Consider the following 25,416-nt stretch of genomic DNA (forward strand, 5'->3'; position numbering starts at 1 on the left):
AGTAGCTTAGGCTTAGTATTGATGGATAAGCCATAATAATGCTTGCACACTTCATTATTTTCTGTAAGTAGCCAAATAAAGTAAGATAGATACCAGATTAATTTATATAAATATAAATTTATTTGGAATATAGCTAGTACTGTATTCTATACTATAGGAGTAAGCAAACTATGATCCCCCAGGCAAAATATAGCCTGCCACCTGATTTTGTATGAACAATGAGCTAAGAATAATTAATAAACTTAATTAAATGTAAATGTTTTAAACAATTAAATGTAAATTTAAATGTAAAATATTTCAATGTAAAAATATAAAAATCATTCTTGGAGAGGGATGGGTACAGGTTGTGAGTCAAATTTGGCTTGTGGGCCAGAGTTTGCCAACCTTTACAAAAAGCTAGGGTAGATTTAGACAGATGAATCTATCCTTGATTGATATATTGGAAAACCAGGTTTAAAGAAAACTCTGTTTTGCTCCAACTCAGAAAGGCTGCCCCCAAACATAATTTGAAAAAACCAAACTTGTTTTTATTTAATTAGGGACACTATTTAACATAGGTGTCAGTTAATTTAACTACTAATTTTGTAGTGTCCCTTAAAGTTTTAAACACATCCTAAAGGATTGAAAGGGCATAGGAAACTGAAAAAAAAAAACGAGACAAGCACATTTCTATTGTGTGACAGTCACTCATTTTTAGAACTTGGAAGAACTGTTTGGTACAGGTTGCATTTACAGAGGACTTGAGTTTTATTAAGTATTTCATTACACTATTTTATTTTTAATTTCACAATAACCCTGAGAAGAGGGTATTGAATTTATTATTATCCCCATTTTAAAGATAAGGAAACTGAGGCTAAGAGTGCTTAGTTGCTTGTCCAGGGTCACACAGCTAGCAAATATCAGCCATAGGATCCAAACCTAAGCCCTCCCTAGCTTTAAGCCTGACCTTCTTTTCACTTTTCCATGTAAACTCTCAGAGGAATCCATGTTCACCTACACGAACCCACGTCTTTCATCAGCATTCTTGCCTTCAGCCTTTAGGAGAGTCATTGCAACAGCCAGCCCATTCTTTGTGCAGTCTTAAGCAAGAGGGATAATAAACCTGTTCTTTCTTGCCTCAGTTACACCACACCTTCCTTTTAGACAAGGATGGTTGGTTCACACACAGCCCTATGTCTGTGTGTGTATGTGGAAGAGTGGAGGGAAAGTACTCTTACCCCACCCCAACTCAACTCTGGGAATCCTTTGAGTAGTATAAGGTAAAGGAGATCTTAACTTTGGGGGATACTTTGAAGTTGGTGATTGGAATTAACTGATGTCACTAAAAAAAATTAAATTGTTTGACACTTAAATTGTGTATAGCGGCACTATTTCTGACTTATAGCAAGATGGAGCTTCCTGAGCATACAGTTCTGTCCAAAGCATCATTCTGGAGCTTTTATCCCAGGCCTTTGCACTCGGGCAGGAGCGGGAGGGGTGCTCAATGACTCTGTTCTTTGTGTTGTCCATCTAGAAAGGCATAAGGGAGCAAGAGAAGATTGTACCAGGCAAAAATACAAATAAATGGTCATGAAGAAGCTACTGTATACAGCAGCAATAGAACAATGATGGATTATACGGCTGAAGGCAATATGACCCTGTGTCTGAATTCCAACTACTGATTCATTGGGTGACTTGTGGAAACCATTTGACCTTTTGGTGTCAGTTTCCTAGCTTACAAAAGGGCAATAAAATGGGCAGAAATATTATGTGGAATACAGGGTTAATGACTTTAAAGGACCTTTAAAATATGGAGATCTATAAAATTTTATGTTCTATATAATAGTCGTATGTGCCAGCTGGATTTTTATTCTTGGGTGAGGGTGGGAGAAGAACCTGATTTCTTCAGAAAATCATGAAGCCATATGCCAGAGAAACCTGTAAGGAAAAGAAAGATCATTTTTTCAAAGTTCCTCTCCTATACCACTCAAAAATTAGTTATTAGCATTCTAAAGTTCTTGAAATTATTTTGTATTTACTTTTCATTTATTTAATTAGTTGTGTACAAGTTAGATGCTTCACCAACTCATGCCCAGTAGAATTTAAATTCATTGAGGACAAGAACCATTTTGGGTTGTTTTTTGTTTTGTTTTGTATGCTCACAATGGCTTATATAGTAGGGTGTTTAATAAATGTGTGTATAATTGAACTGAACTGAATTAAGATATTAGGCACTCCAGTAATACAACCTAACAGATAGTTCCATCCAGAATATAAAGATAGTGATAACTCCAACAGAAACAGGAAAGTTTGGGAGTAGAGAGGGAAAAAAAACACCCAAGAAAGGCATGATTATAAAAGAGGCAGGTAGATAGAAAGCCCAAATATTGCATTGGTACCCAGGGAATAAAAAAACATAGGAAGTAAATCTTCCAGCACATTAACTGGGTCCTCTACTGAAGACTTACAGAAGGACTCAGACAAAATCTTACAAGGCCGTTTTGAATAGGTTGCAATCTGCACCACTGAAGGGAGTACTGACAAAGGTGAGATCATGAGTCCATTGAAATATTAAAGTTCAAAAACATAATCAATTTTCACTGGCTCTTTAGAACATTGTATTATAATTTTTTTTTCTTTCTTTCTTTCTTGCCCAAGGTCACATGTCTAGTAAGTGTTAAGAGGCTGAGGCCGATTTGAACTCAGGTCCTTCTGACTCCTGAACAGGACTGGTGCTTTATTCACTGAACCACCTAGCCACCCCATATTATAATTTTTCACCTGAGAGTGACCTTAAAGAATATGCATTCTAGTTTTCCTCTACAACTTTAAGCATTTGAATGTAAAAAACCTTCAGCACTTGTCCAAAATGGAAGTCATTATGTTTTTTACTCCAAGTCTTTCCTTCCTTCAAATTTTTCTGTTTCCACTGAGGATACCACCACCCTTCTGGCTAGGCTCCCAACCTCAATATCATCCTCCACTCTTCCCTCTCTCTACACCCCCATACTGAATAAGTTCACAAGTCTTATTGATTCTACCACCACAATATCTCTTTCATCTGTCTCCTCTCCATTCACACAACTACAACTGTAGTGCAAGGCTTCATCATCTCTCTTTTACTATTGCAAAGGCCTCCTAATTATCTTCTCTGTTTCTCCTATCTCCCCTCTTTATCCATTCTTTACAAAGTTGCCAAAATCATATTCTCACACTCAAATATTCAGTGACTCTTTAGAGCCACTAGATTAAATGCAAAATCTTCAGTTTAGCATGTAAAATACTCCAGCTACTTTTTCAGTCTTATGCCATATTAACTGTTCTATGCATTCCCTGCTTTCATCAGACTAGCCTACTAATTATTTTCTCATTCACAATAAGTCCACTTATTGTACCCTTATTTTTATACTTCTTTAATTCTTCTGCCTTTATGCAGAACATGGGGGTTTTCCATGTCTAAAATGTACTTCCCCTAACATCTTCATCTTCTCTAGCTGCTTTCAAAGCAGAGCTCGTGCCATGTCCTTTATAAGACTTTCTCTGATCTCTTGAAATATTATTGTTTTCTCCTTCTTATAATTACTGAGTATTTACTTGTTCAAATGCATAGTCTATTCATATATACCAACACCTTGCTGAATATAAGTCCCTCAAAGGCAAGAACTATTTCATATTTTCTTTGTCTACAAAGTATCTATAGTAGTGCCTTGTAAATGGCAGAGTATTACAGTTTAGAGTCAATGGCCTTTACATGTAATCTGTGTGGGGTTGGGGTCTGTGCCCTAATCAACAACCACACCAAAGTCCCAGCCCTTAGTCTGGTCTTTGCCTGATTACCTTGTATAATCCCATTCTAGTTTTAAGGCGATCAAAGGATATATTCTGATATTTCCTCATTAATTACTAAAATTACATCTTTCATTAATTAATCAATTCTCTCTGAGCCCCCATGCCAGTTTATTAAGTCATATTTATTAAACAGGAGAAATTTCTTTTCCCATAAGTTTTTGCTTACCTTTTTTTCTCTTTTAAATCCCCCAATAACCTAGGCTTAAATAAATATCAATCGTTGATATATAATTTATTAACAGTGTACTCAAACATTCAAATAAATCCGTGATCTCATCAATCTAAGTGTTCCCTTCAGCAATGCAAATTGAATCCATTCATTCTCACATATGCTGTGTAGCTCTTATCCAAGTCCTCTCATTATTTTTATTTGTTTTTCATAGTACAACAAACAATAAAACAATGAACTAAATATTTATGATAAATCAACTATGAGAAAAATCACAGCCAGAGTCACTTTTAACCATTACCACTATTGCTGTCTTCTCTTCAATTCTGGAAATGCAGTGTTATCATTCATCTATTTCATTATGTCAGCTAATTTCTTCAATTGTCTTTCTAATGATTGTTCATAAGAGTTAAATTCAATATCTAATAAAAAAAAATTGGGGCGGCTAGATGGTGAAGTGAGTAAAACTCCGGCCCCGGAGTCAGGAGGACCCGAGTTTGGTTCTGGCCTCAGACACTTAACACCCACACAAAAAAACTAGCTGTGTAACCTTGGGCAAGTTACTTAACCCCAATTGCCCTCCAAAAAGCAAAAAAAAAAAAATTATCTTAGTTCTTATCTTTTTGCTTCACCCAATCTCTCTCTCCAGAGATTTGTTACTTAACCTGTAAGTGCTATTGGCAGTTCTTTAAGATTATAATTTGCTGAGAAGATACCTCTCTACATCTGTGGAGAGGATTTCCTCATCTAGGAGTTCCTACCAGTGAAATCTTAGGACCAATTTATCTCCTGCCCCTAAGTATACAACAGGTCCTGTAAAAAAAAAAAACTACAGCAACAACAATAAAACAAAACTAGAGTGGTAAGTGGACTGCAAATTTAATATGACTAGAGAATGTTATATAGCATCCAAAAAATTAGACTGTAATTTTTTTAAAGTATAATGTTCCTAAAGAGGGAGGTAGTATCTTCAGTAGTTTCAGTTCTCTGACTCTTTGTGACCCCATTTGGAATGTGGAAATTGTTTGCCATTTTCTTCTCCATGTCATTTTACACATAAGGCAACTAAGAAATACAGGATTAAGTGACTTGTCCAGGATCACACAGCTAGTAAGTATCTGAGGTTGGATTTGAACTTAGGAATATGAGTTTTCCTGACTCCAGGCTCAGCACCCTATCTACTGCAGTACCTGGCTGCACACACACACACACACACACACACACACACAGACACACACACACATCTATGTGTATTTGTTTAACTGTATTTCAATATAATTGCTTTTCTTTATAATCTTACATATTTTATTTTATGGCACATTATTCTGAGGCTCCACCAGACTGCCAAAGGTCTGTAACACAGACACACACACAAAAAACTGACGCCACTTGACCTAGATGGTGTCTGAAAAGGAAAAATTTAAGAAACAAGTCACTGCCCATGTCATCCTCACCTTCTAACCCCACTCCCCTGGGACAATATCAGTTATTTTTATCCTTACACTTGGAATCGTACAGAATCCAGCCACCATAACGTGACTCTTGAAGTTAGTGTGTTTGAATTCTAGCTATGTCTATGACAGGTAGTTTCCTATCTAAGAATAATGGGCTACAGTTTGTTTTTTTATTTCCTCTTCTTGCATCTGGATGAGAAGTTATTTATTAACTACATTTTACCTCAGTTTATTTGAGAAAATAAGAGTAACACCATGTTTCAATTAAAGCCTAAGATAATCAACCATAGGAAGATGACATATGCTACTCCTTAGATGGCATTGCAATTCTCTGAGGCCACAAGGTGAGTTAATATGTTCTTCCTTCCCTCTGCAGGGTTAAAAGCAATCATATTAAAATACAGTTCACTAGCATTATTCATGCAGACATAGGCAGGTTTCATTACTTTCCTTGAATTTCAGTAAAAGCCTGATATAATTATATCAGCTTAGTGGCTTGTTAAGAACATCCAGCAAAGTGATCATGGAGTTAGAAAGCAGATTTTCTGGTTCACTGGTCTTTTCTCTAGACTATACTGTGTTTAAGATGATTGGAAGGTATGGAGAACATAGTCTGGGCTTTGAAAATGACTGAATCTAAAATTTGGGAAGTAAACGAATGAAAGAAAAAAGTACTTATTAAGGATTTACAACGTGCAATTATTAGGCATTTTGCTAATTGCCAGGGAAGTAAATACAAAAGAGAAAACAGTTCCTGCCCTCAAGGAGCTTACATTTACTTCAGGCTCCCATTATCCTTTGCCTACAATATTGTTACAGACTCCTAATTTGTTTTCCTGCCTTGAGTATCTAAACACCATGATCCATCCTAAACACTGCTACCAAAGTAATTTTCCTAAAGTGAAGACTTGATCTTATAGCTTCTCTATTTCTCCAATTTCCCTTTGCCTCTAAAATTAATGACAATAACAACAAACCCTTCTTTTTAGCTTTTAAAGCCCTACACAACTGTCCTCAATCTGTCTTTTCTTCCCTCATTCTGATCTAGACCCATTGGTCTTCCATCTATTTCTCACTCACAACACCCCATTTCTTCTCTGTGAGCCTTTGCATTGTCTCCCATGTTTTACCTTTGATCTGGAAAGTCATCTGCATCCTCTAAGAGGCAGCTGAAAGGATCATCTTTTTCATGAAGCCTCTCCTCCTGATCCCTCCGATTGACTGTGCCGTTCCTTCTAAACTACCTTGATTTTCATGTACTTATTTGTATGTATGCTGTATATTTTATAAGTGCTAGTGGATTACCTCATTAGAATGTAATCTACTTGCAAGTTGGAATTTTTTTACTCTTTATATTGTGCACATTGTTGTTGTCATTCAATTGTGTCAGACTGTGCATGAACCCATGAACTATCCTGTCCATGGTTTTTTCTCGGGAAAGATATGGGATTGGTTTGCCATTTCCTTCTCCAGTGGAGTAAGGGAAACAGAGGTTATATGACTTGCCCAAGGTCACATAGCTAATAAGTGTCTGAGGTCACATTTGAACTCAAGAAGTTGAGTCTTCCTGACTCTAGGCCTGGCATCCTCTCCACTGTACCACCTAGCAGCCCATTAAGACACATACACACACCCACTGAGTCACCTAGCTGCCTCCTTCCTGGCACATGGTAGGTGCTTAATAAAGTTTTTTGATTGACGGATACATGCTAATGGGTATTTATAAGTGGGGTACAAAGAAGGATGTTTTGGTTCAGAGAGTTACAAATGATGAGTGGAGCCATAGAGGAGTCGATTGTTGACACACCCTTGCTAGTAGCAGTGTCAGTACTGATTTGATTATGGTTCTTGAATTGGAAACTCATCCTTGTGGGATGAAAACTGATGAAAAAACAGCCATGTAGTAAAGTAAAGGACAGCTAGGATTACCATGTGAGGCACTCAGCTATCAGAAGAGCAAGGCCTGCAGCAAGGGAGACCTGAACCTGAGCAGAAAGAGTTCATTCATCCAGGGCATGGTCTCTGGACCAGTTATTAAGGCAGATAGTAAGAATTTAGTTAGGGAGTGGCAATTCCCAAATGATAGCAACTAGAGTTCTGGAAATTGGAATAAGGAGACCTGACCTCTAATTCCAATTCACACATTTACTAGCTACAAGATCCTCTTGAGCAAATCACTTAAACTCTTTGAGCCTCAGTTTTCTCATCTGTACAATGGAACCAATAATAACTACAAAACCTTATGGGACTTTTGTAAGGATTAAATGAAACAATATATAGATATAGATATAAAGAACTTTGCAAACTTGAAAGTGCTATATTAATTTTTATATATGTATTTTTATAATTGTTATTATTATTATTAGTTCCTACTTCTAAGCTCCTCAACAAGCAGCTGAAACTGGAAATTCAAAGTTGTCTAACTGCATGTCTACAGAGGCAGAAAGACTTTCTCCCAATCAAAGTGATGTAAAAGAGTAAAAATTAAAACAGAAAAACAAATTTTAGATAAGCGATCCTTGTTTAAAAATAAATCCATAAGTGAGTGTGTGTGTGTGCGTGTGTGTGAGATGAATGGAATTGGGTAGGTGGGTAGGGAAGGAATCTTGGCAATTAATAGACAAAGTTAATGCCTATTAAAGTTTCTAAAAAGAAAATCCTCTTTTTCTAGGACACCAACTAGCAGTGCCCGAGTTACCATTGACTAGTTCCCATAATCACTGATTTTAAAATAAATTACAGCTTTCTTTTGCTTTATTATTATTATTATGAAGTAGAGATGTAGCACAAAATGTTTATACATTTTTCATTCAAGAACACTTCTCTGGGACTCTTGTTGCTTTTGATTTGTTTTTTTTTTTTTTGTTTGGAAACCCAAATTTATTCCCAGTTTGCCCCACTCCCAACTTTCTGCTATTCCTTATTTATTTCTTTTTGAATCAAAGGACAAAAGGAAGCAAACTTTCTGAGTCCTTTTTATGTGAACATTTGATTTCATTGGCCAAGAAAGCTCAGTGTTAGGGTGAATTGGAGCTGAACTTATGACAGGAGATTCAGTGTCTGGGTTTCTTGAAGAGGAACTAAGTGGGCATACTGGCTAGGATGTTTTGCCAACTTCATTAGATATGCTGGGAGGAGGCCTGACTGAACAGAAAAAGAGAGAAGAACCCAAGCATCTATGGGTAGCTCTCCTCTCAGTGTCCTCATTAATAGTCACCAGGAGAAGACACAGGAGTTGACCAAGGGCTGAGCCATTTCTAAACCATGGAAATAAAGAAGTGTTGCAGAAAAGTCTACTTTTCTATTGTGGTCACACCTGGAAGTCCTGGGTGACTTTGGTGTGAATCCCCACATAGATTCCCCACCAGTAAATGCTTTTTTACCTGAAATGTTTTTCAACTCAAATTGGTAGTTACATGTTTTCGTTTTTTAACTATGAATTTTTCTTTCTTTCTTTCTTTTTTTTTTAAAGCAATTGGGGTTAAGTAACTTGCTCAAGGTTACACAGCCAGTTATTTCTGGGTGTGGTGCTGAGTATCTGAGCCCAGATTTGATCCAGGTCATCCCGACACTGGAGCCGGTGCTCTTACTCACTGAGCCACCTGGCTGCCCCTAAGCAATTGGGATTAAGTAACTTGCTCAAGGTTACATGGCCAGGTGTTTCTGGGTGGGTGCTAAGTGTCTGAGCCCAGGATTCGATCTCCAGGTCTTCTCAACACTGGAGCCGGTGCTCTTACTCGCTGTGCTCCCTGGCCACCCCGATGAATTTTTCTTTCAAGTGAGAAAAATGATAAGAAGAAATAAAAAGGGAGGAATCAAGGTTTAGTGGAAAGAATACTTACTGAATTGAGAGGAGATGGGTTCAATTTCCATCACTGATTACTGCCTGTGTGAAGCTGGGCAAGCCAATTAACCTGTTGCGGATGAAAGGATTTCCACTCCCTGGGTGCAGCTGAAAAGACAGACTGAGACCAAGTCAGATAGTTCTAAAGTCATAATCTCGTCTGACCATGAAAGCAGTGGGAAAAGATTTGCTCCATCTCATGTAATAGGTGAATGCAGGATGTTTTCTCCCAGAAACAGGTCCCTGATACTTCCCACATGGGTGCCTCCTTCTCGAGTGATCTGGGCATGAACAAAGATGGGTTCTTATTACTAATCATGTAATCTTAGGTAGGAATCATCACTTCTCTGATTTTATTTCTTTCATTTATAAAATAAAAAGTTGGACTGGGAATCCTTTTGGCTCCTACTAAAAAAAAAAAGGTAGAGGTGGACAGGGCAGGGTTGTGATGTAAAACTGTTTAGCTCATTCATCCATAATCTGGGGACCAAAGTAATTATTAAAGTATTATTTAAATACCTCATTCCAGTATGGCATAGAAGATAGAATAGGTCCTCAGAATCAGGAATACTTGGATTAATATCTCACCTTTGACCCATATTGACTAGGTACTCTGGGTAAGTCACTTACTTCTCATTTTCCTAAGCAACTGTCTAGGAGTACATTACTGAGAAGGTATTTGCTTGCATTGGTAGATAGAGTTGCTTCATCTGGGAATTTCCTTCATCAGTGTAGATCACAACCCATCTAGGGTTTAATGTGTCAGAAAGTTACCTGAGGCTAAGGAATTAAACACCTTGTCAATGTGTCTTGTTACACAACAACAACACAATAATACTAACATCTATTCAGAAAATTTCTTTCATATTTTCTCAATAGATCCTTGTAACATCCTTATGAATTAGGTTCTGTCATTATCCCCATTTTACAGATGAGGAAACCAAGGCTGAAAAGACATTTGCCCAGGGTCACATAACTATTAAATGTTAGAAGGAAGAGTTTGACTCTAGTTTTTCTTTTCTTTTCTTTTCTCTTCTTTTTTGCTTTTTGGAGAGGGGAAGGCAAGTCAAAGGGCACATGTGAAGATGAATGAATGATAAATGACACTCATTGTCACTGAGGCAAGATTTCTCACCCATCCTTAGCTTTCCATTCCTTAGCAATCTCCATAGCTATTTGATTTGCAGCACAGATCTCTAGGTTGGTGTTATTTATCCTTTATTCTCAAAGAGGACTGTGACATCAGGAAGGTGATGTCATGACTTGCAAGTGATTTGGATTTAAGTGAGAGAGGGCTGTAAAAAGTTACCAGCCTCATTCTCTCCTCCGGAACCATCTGGGTCCAGTGATAAGATATAAATCAGGATGATTGGAGATGGCCCTGGATGTAGTGGGAGACCTTGGCTTTTTTAAGGTAAGGTTTTTCCCAGGTCTTAGTTTGTTTGAGGCAACACCCATTCAGTGATTAAGGCAATGTCCGAAATGAGGCCAAAAATGGCTTCTTTTACCTAGTTAAAAGAAAAGATAAATCTGGAAAATGAAGACCCTCAGGGTTTCTGGTCAAAACAGAAACAATTGCTATTTACATTCACTCTGAACACTTAATGACAATTCAGCTCATGGAGCTCTAAGCTGATTCCCAGGCATGATGTGTTTGTCAAGAGCTTTGCTTATAAATAATGGGTAGGCTTTAGTCAGAGAGCCTACAATAAACATAAAGGCATTGTCTTTGATTGGTTACATTAAATGTGGCCCATGTTAACACCTGCTCATGAATGAAAACAATGACTGAACAATTAACCATTGAACTGAGATGTGGTGTAATAAAGAGTTAATGGCCACAGAATATACAAGTTTATGATGTAATTATTTCAAAATCTTCTTCCTGGGAAAAGGAAGCAATGAGAGGTGGAGGTTTTTTTTTTTTTAATTATTGTTTTGTTCCTAATTACATGTGATTATATTGCAGGGTTATAAAAGTGTAATTTATGGTCCAGAACTCCAGCTCTAGGATTATGATAATGAAATTCAATCTTGGGGGAGGGCATCCCCCATACCATAATACTTTAGTATGGATTACTCTCACTCAACATTTGGTTTGCTGTTTTTGTTTTTGTTTTGTTTTCTGGGAAGTTAAGAATATAGTTTCTGTTTAGGTTCCCACAGATGTAGGTAAGAGTGCAAGCATTCAAGGTAAAAACATATATTGGATACAGGACAATCTTTATTTTATCAAGATGAAATAAAGAAAGCAAGAAAAACTCATAGTAGTCATAAACAATCTAAATCATTGACTTTCCTGGTCATGAATCATATCTTTCCTATAAGAAACCAGACAGTGGCTGGTTCTAAGCACTCTCTACCCTACCCTACCATCCACCCGAACCACTGCAATTATTGCTATTTCAATTGAAATGGCAGCATTATAAGAGCACATTTTCTTCTCATAGTTAAAAAAGACCAGTAAATTTCAATTGCCTTAAAGTATGATGAGGGAGCTTAAGTGTTAAGAAAACAGAAAAAAATGTAGATTAACTGAACCAGAAGCGAACATTAGCCTGAGACTGAAGATGACAGAATAATCTTCCTTTTAACCTTAGTCCCAGATCCCTGACCCAGATTTTGGTGACTGTAGGTGGCATGAGTACTTTTTCTAAGTGGGAAATCCATTGCAAAGACTGTCTGCAAGTTAAGTGCTCCTTGCATAACCTAGAACACAGCACACACTGGTCAGTCTTCAATTTTCTTCTCACTGTACTTGGAGCAAAGAGGGACAGTTTACTCTGTTCTGACTTTAAGATTAGTTTTTAGCAAAACTAGGTTCTGGTGGAGAAAACACTAGATTTGCATTTAGAAGACCTCAGTTCAAATCTTGTCTCAGTCACTTACTGTTTGGCTGGCAATGGTTAAGTTATTTCACTTCTCTGGGACTCAGGTTTCCATGAATACCATAAGTGGTTTGGAGCTGATTATATATGAGGGCCTTCTAAAATGCTATGCTCCTATGAATTGTCAATTGCTATGTATTAGACCATAGGTTTCTTTTTTGGTCTTTATTTAGACCATAGATTGAAAAAGGAGAAGAAGGAGCTAGAGGTCTTTCCAAAAATTACCCAGGGAGGGACTGGTAGACTAGGTTTAATCTTTATAGCCAGGAGTCACTCAGCATGCTAAGTTTTGCAGAATTTATACATAAGGAGTAGGTTTTAAGATATCTATGTAGCATAACTTGAAGGACATTGAAAGAGGTGCTCCTTTATAGCCTCTCTCCCCCCCAAAAAAACTTTTCAATTTTATGTGTGAAAGTCAACCATTAGAATTCATTTCTTTAGGTAAGGGATTCTTTTACAAGAGTCATATTTGAAAATATCAAAGAAAGGGAAGAAGGAAACAAGTATTTATTAAAACTAGTAAGAATATAAAGCCAAAATTAAATTCACATCTTCCTGATACCAGGCCCAGACCACTGAAATGTCTATAAAAAGAAGGATAGTTCATTGTCTTAAACAAATTGATGATGGCAAACAAATGAACGATGGCAAAAAAAGACAGAAACAACAGGGGAGTAGTGGGCAACTGGACTGAGGGAAGAGGTGTTGAAAAAAAGGAAAAAGGAGAGAAATAAAAAGCAGAAGGAAAACATGTCCTACCTCTTCATTTTGCCTCATATCAAATATATTTGGGGATGTAGAGGGAGGAGTGGATAGGTGGCACAGTTGATAGAGCACTTGTCCTCAAATCAGGAAGATCAGAGCTCAAATCTGGCCTCAGACACTTACTATGTGCCTGTAGACAAGTCACTTAATCTCTGTTTGCTTCATCAGTTAAATGGGGAGAAGACTAGCACCTACATCTCAGAGCTGTTGTGAGGATCAAATAATATAATATTTATAAATGACTATCCCATAGGAGGCTCTATATAAATGTTAGCTGTTATTAAACGAGTGCTACTCAATTAGCCGATGCGCATTGTGAGTAAAAGACACAGAGCACTCTCAATAAGCATTAATAATGACACACTAGCATCTGTAGTCTTTATAGGGTAAAAGCATTGTACACATGGGTCCAGGTGGGGAAATAGAGATAAGTGTAAGGAAAGGAACTATCAGTCTATCAAATATTTGATATTTTATTATATGCAAGTCATCATGCTACAAGTTGTGTGGAGGACAAAGAGGTATGAGATGAGGTCCTTGCCCTAATGAAGCTTGTAACATAGTTCTTCAGATAAGACATGTAATAATAATAGTATTTACATAGAGCTTTAGAGATCACAAAGAGCTTTATGTACTTTATGTCATTTGAGCTTCAAAGCAATACTGAGATGTAGGTAGTACAGATGCTATTATCCTTGTTTTATAGATTAGAAAACTTAAGTTCAGATGGATTAAGTGTCTTTGAGGGGGAAAGGGAGTGGAGAATGGATTTTCCCCATCATCTTTGTTTTATTTTCAATTAAAGTCTTTTTTCCTATTAACAAAGACTGATTTTTCTGGGGTTCTACATTCCTGATAGTCAGCTGAGTGGTACAGTGGATAAGTCCTCAGATCAGGAAGACCTGAGTTCGAATGTGACATTATGTAATTACTAGTTTTGTGAACCTCCGCAAGTCCTTTGATCTCTGTTTGCCTCAGTTTTCCCATCTGTAAAATGATGATAACAATAGCACTTAGCTCCCAGGGTTGTTATAAAGATGAAATGAAATGTGTTTGTAATGTGCTTTGCAAACTTTAAAGCACTAAATAAATGTTAGCTATTTTTATTTTCTCTCTTCTACTTTTGCTCCTGCAATGAAAAAGAAAAAACTCTTGGCAAAGATACTGTAGTTATTTGTCATTTCCTTCTCCAGCTCATTTTACAAAAGAGGAAACTAAGGCAAACAGAGTTAAGAGAATCACCCAGAGTCACACAACTGCTAAGTTTCTGAGGGCAGATTTGAATTCATGAAAATGATTCTTTCTTACTCCAGGCCCAGCACTCTATCGACTGCACCCCCTCGCTGCCCATATATATCTGCATATGTGTAGAAAATATAAAAGGCAATAGATAAGAGTCGAATAGTATATTGTTATAAACACACAGAGTCAGGAAAGGTCATTCTGGGCTGGAGGGTGGGGGGTGGGGAGTGGGCAGGAGAGCAATCTAGAAAGCAAGTGATGTCTGATTTCATATTGATTATAAGCCAAACCAAGCCCCAAATGGATGGGAATTCAATTGGTGTGCCACTGCCTACCCCAGCTAACTTGTGAAGTAGCCTATTGTGGACCTGAAATTGAAACAAAAAGCTTTTTTAATGTGGGCAGCTCTCATGAGATAGCATTGAATTGATTGCGATTTTCTTTTACACAGCAAAGTAGTAGATTAGTATCTAATAATGGATCAGCACATTCACAAATGCTGACTCCAGAGCTGTAGGCAACACATGATATGGCATGGGAGTTATATTATGCACTGTTCAGGGAACATTAATGAAAGCTGAAAAACTGTTGCCTTTAGTTGCCTGCTTTGATATCAGAAGATAGTTGTAATGCTAAGAAGGAAGTGAATTGGAATTGGTGGTGGAGAAGATAAGAGCAAGGAAAGTTTGCTATTTAATCTCTGAGGTCTATTTTGCTGAAGACTCCATGTCCCCACCCCTAACTGAGTGTGCCCTAAGGCTCTATTTTGGGCCTTCTATCTCTACATTCTCTCCTTTAGTGACTTCAAAAATTCTCATGGGTTCAATTACTTCTTCATGCATATAACACTAGTTCTATGCATATAACACCAGTTCTATATATTCAGCCCGTGTCTCTTTCTGGAATTTTAGTCATGAATTGCCAGCTGGCTTCTGACATTTTCAGGCAGATGTCTCATGGATATCACAAATTCAGTAGGCCCAAAACAGAGGCCCCAAGCTTCTCTGTTTCTGTTGAGGTCAACACAACTGTTTTAATTTTTCGGGTTTGTATCACCTTTGACTCTTCCCTTTCATTAACTTCCATATCCAATTGGTTTGCATCTGTTCCCTTCTCTTTGCCTCATACGGCCACCACCTTAATTGAGGCCTTCATCATCACCCTTCTGGAGAATCTCAACAGCCTCCCTATTGGACTCCAAGCTTCTAGCCTCTCCCCTCTCCAAAATAACTTCTACAGCTGCCAAAAAAGTCTTTCTAAAGCATAAGTCTGACTACTTCCTTGTTTGAGAACCTTTGATGATTCTCTGTTGCTTCTAGAATCAAATACAAACTTCTTTGCATTCACCTCATGTTCAAGTACCTAAAAGTGAAGTGACATTGGTCAACTTCCTTCTACGTTAAATAATCTCCTTTACTTCTTCCTGACTTTGGGGGCCAGGACCAGGACATACAATGAGACCATTTCTCTACCTATTTTTAGAAGAAAAACAGAAGACTTGCAGTCTCTGAATTTGAAAATTGATAATAAAAATCAAAATAAGAGGATGGTTTCTAGGAAGAAATCAAGAATTACATGAGAGGACAGAATGTGGATTCAGTGAGAAAATTTTAACCATTCTCAATCAGAAATGTACATTTAAAAAACATTTATTATAAGTGTGGCAAGATTGATAAGCAAAATTTTGTTCTAAAGATTGGGAGACTTGTAATCTACATGAACAAATCTTACACTTTTTGAACTGCCTATCTTAAAGGAACTAGGATAAGTATCTATTGTTAGAAAATAAATAAGCGAGCAAACCTGAAAATACCTCCCTATTTTGTGGGAAAATTATGTAACATTTCCTCTCTTGACTCTTTGCAATCCCTTTTCCCTACGGCATTGGACCCATGTTTTTGGTGGCCCTGAGCCACATTAACTTTATCTCTAACAGAGATACAATCTTAACTGGGAAGTTATCTAAACTATTCTCCATGTCCTTTTAATAGTCACAGTATACGTGCAGTTTATTTCTTCCACGACAGATGTACAGTTAATTCAGCAAGCATTTTAAGTTCCAAAAATATGCATTAAGGACTTATTATGTGCTTACAGAGGCTTCTTTAGGATGGAATGGATGGATACATTTGGCATGGGCCATCCCTTAACTGGAGTACACGCCTTCACCTTCACCTTTTTGAATTCCCAGTTCCTTTCAAAACTTAACTTAAATGTTACCTTCTAAAAAAATCATTTCCTGATTCCCACAACCACAGGTGCCTTCCTCCTCAGAAAGCCTTGCAGTTACTTTGTATACGCTTAGAAATGTACATATTGCCTGTCCCAATAAGAATAAACTTCCTAAATTTAGAGATTATTTCAATTTTGCTTTCATTACTCTAGTGCCTAGGACAGTGTCTCATACATAATAATAGCTTATTAAATTTTCATTGATGGGTTGATTTAATTGAGGACTGTAATTTGGGTCTACATCTCCTCCTGTGACTGTCAATATCCCTTTCTGCAGAAATCTTAATGGTATTATAATTTTATTCCTCTCATTGTAAGAGAGGCACTTGTATGGGTTCAAGGTAAAGGACACATAACGAAGGATAAAATAGAAAGTCAGCTAGTGCTTCTCCCTGAAACAAGAGTCATCTTTTTAAAAAATGTATTCTTTCAGCCTCTAAAGAATTAATGTTGCAGGTTCCTTAAAGGACAACAAAGAGGGATATATGGTCATCATGAGTAGGCTGTAAAATAGCAATGAAGAACTGTGCCAGAGAAATAGAGGGAGGTGGCAAAAAAGGTGCTGGGCATAGAGACTAGAGAACTTGAGTTCAAATCTGGTCTCAGACAGTTATGTGACGCTGGGCAGGTCCCTTCACCCTGTTTACCTCAATTTCCTCATCTGCAAAATTATCTGGAGAAAGAAATAGCAAATTACTCCAGTATCTTCGCCAAGAAAATACCAAATGAAGAGTTGGACACAACTAAAACAAATGAGAAAGAAAACCAGGTATAAAGAATGTCACCAAGATGAATGGCATTACCCTGTATGCTCTATTGCAATGGTTCTCAAACTTTTTGGTCTCAAAAAGTTTACACTTTACACTCTTAAAAATCATTGAGGACCCCAAAGAGTTTTTGTTTATGTGTGTTATATCTATCGATATATTAGAAATTAAAATATTTAGAAATTAAATATTAGAAATTAAAATGTCTTAGTATTATTATGAAAATAGATTTGATCTTGTAGATCCTGAAAATGGTCTCAGGGGCCTCTAGGGATTCACATTCTGATTACTGCTGCTCTGTTGATATTGGTGCAATGCCAAAAAAATCTAGAGGAATCCTTTAGGAGGTTAGATGGATCTCCTCTGTAGGAGGATATATACAAGTTTAATGTATATGTGAATGCATTGTGATTTTCACATTCCTGTCCCAGGTGGAGCAGAGAACTCCTCCCCAAACCTCTATTTATTTATTGCTTTTTTTTGGAGAGGGGAAGGCAGGGCAATTGGGGTTAAGTGACTTGCCCAAGGTCACACGGTTAGTAAGTATTAAGTGTCTGAGGCCAGATCTGAACTCAGGTCCTCCTGACTCCAGGGATGGTGCTCTACTCACTTCGACACCTAGCCTCCCTTCAAACCTCTATTTAGGGGAAGCTAGGTGGTACAATGAATAGAGCACCAGCCCTGGAGTCAGGAGGACCTGAGTTCAGATCCGGCCTCAGACACTTAATATTTACTAACCGTGTGACCTTGGGCAAGTCACTTAACCCCAATTGCCCTCCAAAAAGCAAACAAAACAAAACGACTCTATTTAAGGAAGGTATCCAAGCCAATCTTCTCTTTATTTCCCATCTGGCTGCACTCCTTTGGACTTCTCCATCATGTCCCTGTGCTTGGTACCTTCTCTTCCTCCCTCTTTTCAGCTTCCTTTTGTGTGTTGTCTTCTCTCATTAGATTTTAAGCTCCTTGAGGACAAGAATTGTGTTCCTTTTTGCTGGTTTGTTTGTACCCTTAATGCTGGCATATACTACGTGTTTAATAAATGTTTATTGACTGATCGACTGAATGGCAAAAGTAACCCCCTCTTGAATTAGTGAGAGCATAAACCACTGAGCTATCAAAGCATCTATTAATTGCATCTGTTTATATTGTAAGAATCATAAATTTTAAATAGAGGCTCCTTCAGGATTTACACATTAAGAATTTTTCTATCTTGAATACAAAACTGTAGATCAAAAATATTTTTGTATTGGTTCAAATCGTTTTGGAAACAAGTAGGCTATAAATCATGAATAAAAAAAGCTTTCATTTGTCTAATGGTTTATATTATAGAATCAGATCATAGAAGTAGAACTTAAAGGGCTCTTAGAAGTCATTGAGTCCAGTCTTCCCATTTCATAAGTGAGGAAATCAAGGCCTGAAGAGATATTTTGTACCTATATCGTAATGCAATTTAAAAAAAAAAAGAGAATCCTCAAATATTTACTAAGAAGGTTACAAACTACCTTTCAAATGATGATATCAGCTTCTGTTGAATTATGCATATTGTCATAATTTTCCATCATCAACTAACAAGGAACATATTCCAGAGATGGAAAGGCATCTGGCTGACAGATTGATATCTCACAGATAAAATTCCTTTTCCTAAGGGCTATGGTCCTAAGGGAGTGTATAGAGTATTCAAGGAAGACTAGCACCTCTGGTATGAAAGATTGCTGAGACCTTTTCGGGGCTGCTCATCTACCTTTGGTATCTACCTACCACCCTACACTCACCTGTAGCTCTAAGAAGCTATAGCAGACACAGCAGACACACCCTGGTAAACAACAGGTCTCAAACCCATTGGTGAGTTGAGGGATATCTTGGGATACCCCAAGCATATCAAAACTACTCCTAGTAGAATGGGAACATGAGAGCAATACGCCATGACGGAGGCTGAAGAAGACTCTGTGGAGTTCTTAGAGCTTGGTCAGACACTGAAGACTACAAAGTCATCCAGGGCCATCTCTGGTCATCTTGACTTTTGACCTGTCACTGGACTTCAATGACTCTGGAAGAGAGTGAGGCCTCAAATTCAATTCATGCACAAGTAGAGATATCACTCCTGTGATATCATTAGTCTCTTTGAAGACGAAGGATAGACTACAGGGTCCTTAGGTCTACAAGTTTAGAATCTTGATTTTTGTTGATTCACACTAAGAATTACCATGTCCTAATGAATGACCAAACTCATTAGAAATTGGCAAATAGCAATGCAACAAAAACTAACCTGAAATAATTTGTTAATTTACAATGAGGAAAGCCAAATATTCTGGAATACTTGTGGTTTTTGTAGTCTCATCTTAATAGAGTATCTCCTAGGAAAAAATAAATTTAGATTAGAAGCTGAATAAAAAGCAAGAGTTTTGCATCTTAAGCACATGATTGTGAAGTTAAGATAGCTAGACGTACCCTTTTCCACTGCCTTGATATTCCTAGGAGACAAAACAGAATATGTAACATTGGCCAGTCACCCAGAAACCAGAGAAGGGAGACTCATGACTACTTATTCTCCTTTTTCGAGACAACTTAAAGACAAACATCCCTCTCCTTGCATTTATAAAGTTGGGGACTGTAACATGTGAGACAAGTAGCTTGAGATAGTTTTGAGGATCTAAGACAAAACCACCTTATGAAAGTACCAAGAACTTTTCTGGGGGTGGCTAGGTGGCACAGTGAATAGAGCACAGGCCCAGGAGTCAAGAGGACCTGAGTTCAAATCCAACCTCAGACAATTAACAGGTACTAGCCGTGTGAGTGGGCTCAATCTCAATTTCTGGGAATTTTACCGTCTGTAATTCAGTGAGGTACAAAAACAGAGAGAGAGAGAGGGAGGGGAAAGAGAGAGAGAGAGAAGGAGAGAGAACTTATCTGAAAGCAGGTCAAAACCATAATTACCGACTGAAGATGCAAATGGTTGAAATGGGAATGGTTCTCCATCAGTTCATTTACCTATGACTGTTTTCAGAATTTTCAAAGATACAGATACAAAACTATAAATCACAGACCTATCTGGGGACTATGTATTTTACCTGAAAGAATTACAGACTTTGAGTTTACCTGAGTTGGAGATGGAGCCCTCCTCATAAGGAGAGGTCTTGATTTTAAGAATGAGAAGCCAGAGATAACTAGATGAAGAGCTGTGGAGAGAGGAAATCAGAACAAAAGCTTGAGAAGCTAGCATAAGAACACACAGAAAAGCTTACAGGAGGAACTGCTAAGAGAAATCTGCTTCCAGAATATAGAAGCTGACAGGAGCTAAGCACAGATTGCTATCTCTGCAGGTATTTGTGGAGCCTTGGTAGCTTCTGGAAGCTTATTGGAGGAAGCATAATCATCCTGCTGCTGAACTGGGTGGGGTAAATGCCTGCTGGCACCATCTACAACGTCAGAGAGGAGAAACCCCTGAGGGGTTTGACCACATTGCCCTCTACTGACTTTTCTGGCTTGAGAAGGAAAAATTCCTTAGAGTTCAGAGGGCTTAGCTGAGGAGCTTTTCAGTTTTCCAGTTTAAGGGAATTGCTTGTCACTGAAATAGCTTAACCCTGCTTCAGAGCCCAGCCAAGGGAGCAGACATGGAAAGTTGATGATCCCAGGCTTAGGGCTGCTGTATCCCTGAAAGAGCATAATGCTGCTGCTCAATGAGAGAGCTTAAAAATTGCTTCAGTGACCCAAAAGCAGCAGACATAGTTTTATCCAACAGTAGAGTGGAGAGATTTAGAAGAGAAGCACAGGTACAGACTTTCCCCTGAAAGAGACCACCAACATTTAGACCTATGGTCTAGAGTCATGAGTTGCCTTGGGTTTGCTTAGTCATGTACCTTACTTAGTTCTATACTTATAATGCCTCCACTCCCCCCTACAGACACTGTATACACTGGTGGGAGACTTTCAGGATGGACTGTTATATTTTCATTATTGCTGCTTTTTCCTTCTCTTCAGTAAATGTTATGATAATTTTTAAAATTTGTCTTCTCATTTAGTAAATGTTTCATATTTAAGAGTCAATTGTGTCATTGTGACTGATTTTATATATATGGAAGGCCCACCAGTAGGGGCTAAGAAGCTATACTTGTCATTGTTTGTCCTTTGTTTTCAAAAAGGACTAATGACATCACGGGGTGATATCTTCACTTGTGTGTGAATTAAATTTAAGTGAGGCAGATTGGCATACCAGAGTCACTGAAGTTCAGTGATAAAACAAAAGTCAAGATGGCTGGTGATAGCCTGGGATATATAGCAGATGGCTTCTTGGATGACTGAACCAGCTCTGAGCATTCCACATGTCTGCTTCAGCGACCTTCATGGCCATTGGAACAAATTGTTTTTTTCCAGCCTTTCTGCCGGAGGAAGTCTTCACATGCTTGGGTACAGACACCTTCCTAGCTTATCGTAACTTACGGGTTTGAGGTCCATTGATTACCCTAAACCTGGTCAAGTCTTTCTACCAAGATGGTTTTACTGGGGTGTGGCGCAGTTTTTTGGAACCACAGGTGAGAGTTGAGAGAAGGTGAATACCACAGGTGGATGAGCAGCCCTGAAAAGGGCTCAGCAAGCCCCCACACTAGAGGTGCTAGGCCTCCCTGAAGACCTCCAGGTCTAAATGTCGGTGGCCTCTTTTAGGGGAAAGTCTATACCATGCTCCTCCTCTTCGAAATCTCTCCTCTGAATTTGCCCACTCTAGTGTTACCCCTAGGGCCCTGAAGGTGAATTGTAGTTGAGCATTCCTCCAACTTCTGGAGACACCATCCTGACCCGAGAGAGTGGCAGCGCTTGGGGTGAGCAAGCCAGCCTAGGAATGGAGAAAGTGTGGGAAGAGTTAAGATTTCCATATTGATAGATTATTTTAATCACTTATATTTTGTATTTACTGCTTCCTGATGATACACAGAGAAGTACTTAGTTTCAACAGCAAGTTCATGTTGAATCATTCTTTTAGGGAGGATTTCCTGTAGAAGGTAATCCAAAACTACATTTGTAGATTCTAGATCATTCCTTTTGTAAAGGATGACACCATTCTCTGTCATCCCTAGACTTAAGGGCCCATTTTAAGACTTTAGCCTTCATTCATATCCGATAGTCAGTCAAACTGCTCACACAGGCCCATTGAGAATAATACACAAAACCAGCTTGGGCCACTCTGGAAGAATATGTAGCTGAAAATATTCTCAGCTGAGAAGGCCACACAATTCCTTATTGTTTGTCCTGCTCACTGTGACACTCTCTGAGCACAGCTCAAGCAACCAATGGAGCTCAACAAAGGTGTGTGTAATTGTTGCAGTTTAGACACAGGGACACCCAAAACTGTGTCCACAAAAAGACCACCCAAAAGACGTAGGGACGCCAAAAGCTGTTATGGTGAGGGCTCTGCCCACCCAAAAAACTGCTACGATTTCATGATGTGTTGTGGTGGAATCGTCTCAAAGATTTCAGATCACCTGTAATCCAAGTATAGGCATTTATTGAGATTGATGTCTCTCATGAAGAGGGCTAAGTTCCAAGAGGAACCAGCAACTTTAGAGAAAGCAAGATAGGTTTTTATAAGGTATTGATGCAATTACATACATAAAATAGAGGAATGTCATTAATATTAAAAAGGCAGGAGGAGGGGCGGCCAGGTGGCTCAGCGAGTAAGAGTACCGGCTCCAGTGTTGGGACGACCTGGAGATCGAATCTCGGGCTCAGACACTCAGCACCACACCCAGAAATAACTGGCCGTGTAACCTTGAGCAAGTTACTTAACCCCAATTGCTTTAAAAATAAATAAATAAATAAAATAAAAAGGCAGGAGGAGTTTGTTAAGGGATTAGGTAATGGAGGGAGGGTCCCATCTATGGCTCGGTGGTTAAACATTCTGGTCATTCTGCCCTCCAACTGGCTAGCTATTGTGGTCCTGTCTGGTTAAAATAAATAGTTAGGTATTGTGGTCCTGTCTTGGCCTAGATGGATGATATGATTGTGATTGAATACAAGAACGCACCTGTTTCTGTGGGAGTGGGTGTGGGGGAAGTGACCAGGTAGAGGCAGTAGCTGGGTTCCCATCACATGGACACTCCTGATGTTTCTGTGGGAACTAAGAGTTCAAGGACACACCTGTTGTTCTAGTGAGCAGTGAGGCATATATGAAGAAATTAGGACGTTGGCGGGGAAGCTAGGTAGCTGCAGTGGGCCTGCTGTTCAGTGGGGCCAGGCCTATAATGAAATTAGAATACTGGGGCTGTGGGCAGCTTTATTAGGATTCCATCATAATGATAATATAAATTGTCTTAGACCACTCTTCCTGGGTCTATTCTACTCAATTCAGATCCAGGGAGGGGAAACAGTTCTCCCTCCCTCCCTCCATTGCATTTTCCTATTACCTTTATTTATTTCATTTCTGTCACTAGGCTAAGTACCTGCTTTAGCTGCCTTTCATCTAACTCTGGAGTAGCTGACTTCTGGGAATAAATGAGCTTAGGGCTGGAATTAGTCTGATTAGTACAGCTTGGGCAGGGTTCAGAGGCATAATTAAGAATTTTTTCACCTACAACAAGTTGAACAGTAGCAACAGGGGTGAAGAGGATGGTGTATGGCAGCAGACAGACCAGACTATGGGTATAGTAACTCTGGAAGAGATGACCTATCCTATCTCCTTATTTGTCCTCCATTGGCCTGTGACTCTGGTCCTTCACACTCTCCCAGATCTAGCTTCTCATTTTCCACCCTCAATGCAATGTGTGTGGATGGGGAGGGTGGAAGCCAGTAGATGGGAGTCATGGAGATAATATTCTCCAGAACCACTCCAGGAAGGAAGCACTACTTCACCCACCCACACAGAAACAAAGCCTAGACCACCCTTTCCGCCTAGTTATAGCGGGCTGTAGCAGGATAAGAAAAGTTGGGGTAGTCACAAGTACTCTCTGTGCTAGAACAAGAGTCCATGCTCCATCAGTCCATCCTCTTGGTTCATGCTTCTGAACGCATGCCAGTGACTGCAAAGCCATTAGCAGTTCTGCCCCTTGATTCACATAGCCTTGGTTAGTTACTTAGCCGTTGGAGAATTCTGATGGGCTAGAAGGGCAGCAGTAAACAACTTTTTAAAGGGAATAATTGTTCATGGGAATCAAGCCCATATTCTTGTTCTGAGAAAGTCCCTCCTCTGTGGCAATGAGCCAGGTTTCATTTGGGGGAAAAAAAAAGTAAGAAGAAAATCAAGCTGTTGAATCAAAGATCCATAACCACAAAGGAAATTACATCAGATTTTGGCAAGAATTAGGACTTATCAAATGTGTCCATGTTGATGTTTCCATTTTCATATAGGAATTCATGCCAAGCTTTCAAGGTATAGTGAAGATCCACTGATTACACAGTATTTTTATTTAGGAAACCTTTATTAACTCACTCCCCTCTGGAGAAGACTATTTAAGAGAAGTTTGAAATGTTTTCATAACTACACCTGTATACCCTATATTGAATTGCTTGTCTTCTCAGTGGGGGTGGGTGAGGAGGGAAGAAGGGAGAGAATCTGGAACTCAAAGTTTTAAAAACAAATGTTAAAAAAATTGTTGTTACATACAACCGGGAAATAAGATATACAGGCAATGGAGTATAGAAATCCATCTTGCCCTACAAGAAAGTAAATTGGAAGTGGGGAAGGGAAGGGATAGGGGAGGATATATGAGAGGGCAAACTGGGGGAAGGAGTAATCAGTATCTTTCCATCTTGAGGTGGGGGGTAGGGGAGAGATGGAGAGAAAATCTGGAACTCAAAATCTTGTGGAAATGAATGTTGAAAACTAAAAATAAATAAATAAATTATGGGAAAAAATTGGAAAAAAAAGAGGTTTGAATTGATCAAATTGATGGAGCTCCCTTTTTCATAAATATGGAGGCCACTTCTCAGTTCTATCTTTAACCTTCGAAATTTCAAGTGTGGTAATAACAATTAACATTAACATTCAGATATATACAACTCTTTCCTCACCATAATTCTTATTAATCAATGAAATGACAAATATTTATTTATCAGACTCCTAATACGAATCAGGCATTGTGCTATGCTCTGAGGGTGCAAAAACAAAAATGAAAAAATCCATACCCTCAAAGAGCTTACAATCTATCAGGGAAGGTAGATTGGTATATAGACAGGGACAGTTAGATCATTAGATAGATAGATAGATAGATAGATAGATAGATAGATAGATAGATAG

The 25,416-nt window shown here is 38.5% G+C and overlaps 2 long non-coding RNA genes across 4 annotated transcripts in view; one reads left to right on the plus strand and one right to left on the minus strand.

Annotated features, from left to right (window-relative positions):
* LOC138170195 (uncharacterized) overlaps positions 1 to 25,416 on the plus strand; it is a 64,388-nt gene that overhangs the window by 21,021 nt on the left and 17,951 nt on the right. The gene's annotated exons all lie outside the window — the stretch shown is intronic.
* On the minus strand, positions 725 to 20,512 carry LOC138170690 (uncharacterized). 2 transcript variants are annotated; one of them, XR_011170719.1, is made up of 5 exons: positions 20,289 to 20,512; positions 19,641 to 19,663; positions 19,459 to 19,546; positions 9,294 to 9,576; positions 725 to 1,917 (listed from the first exon to the last, which is right to left on the minus strand). It is a non-coding gene; the product is annotated as an uncharacterized lncRNA (long non-coding RNA). The 2 variants fall into 2 exon arrangements; XR_011170718.1 differs by lacking the exon at positions 19,641 to 19,663.

The sequence above is a fragment of the Petaurus breviceps genome, unplaced genomic scaffold (assembly GCF_028583685.1).
Source record: "Petaurus breviceps papuanus isolate PSGF00001 unplaced genomic scaffold, PetGlider_PUasm1.0 38, whole genome shotgun sequence".
Lineage (NCBI taxonomy): Eukaryota > Metazoa > Chordata > Mammalia > Diprotodontia > Petauridae > Petaurus > Petaurus breviceps.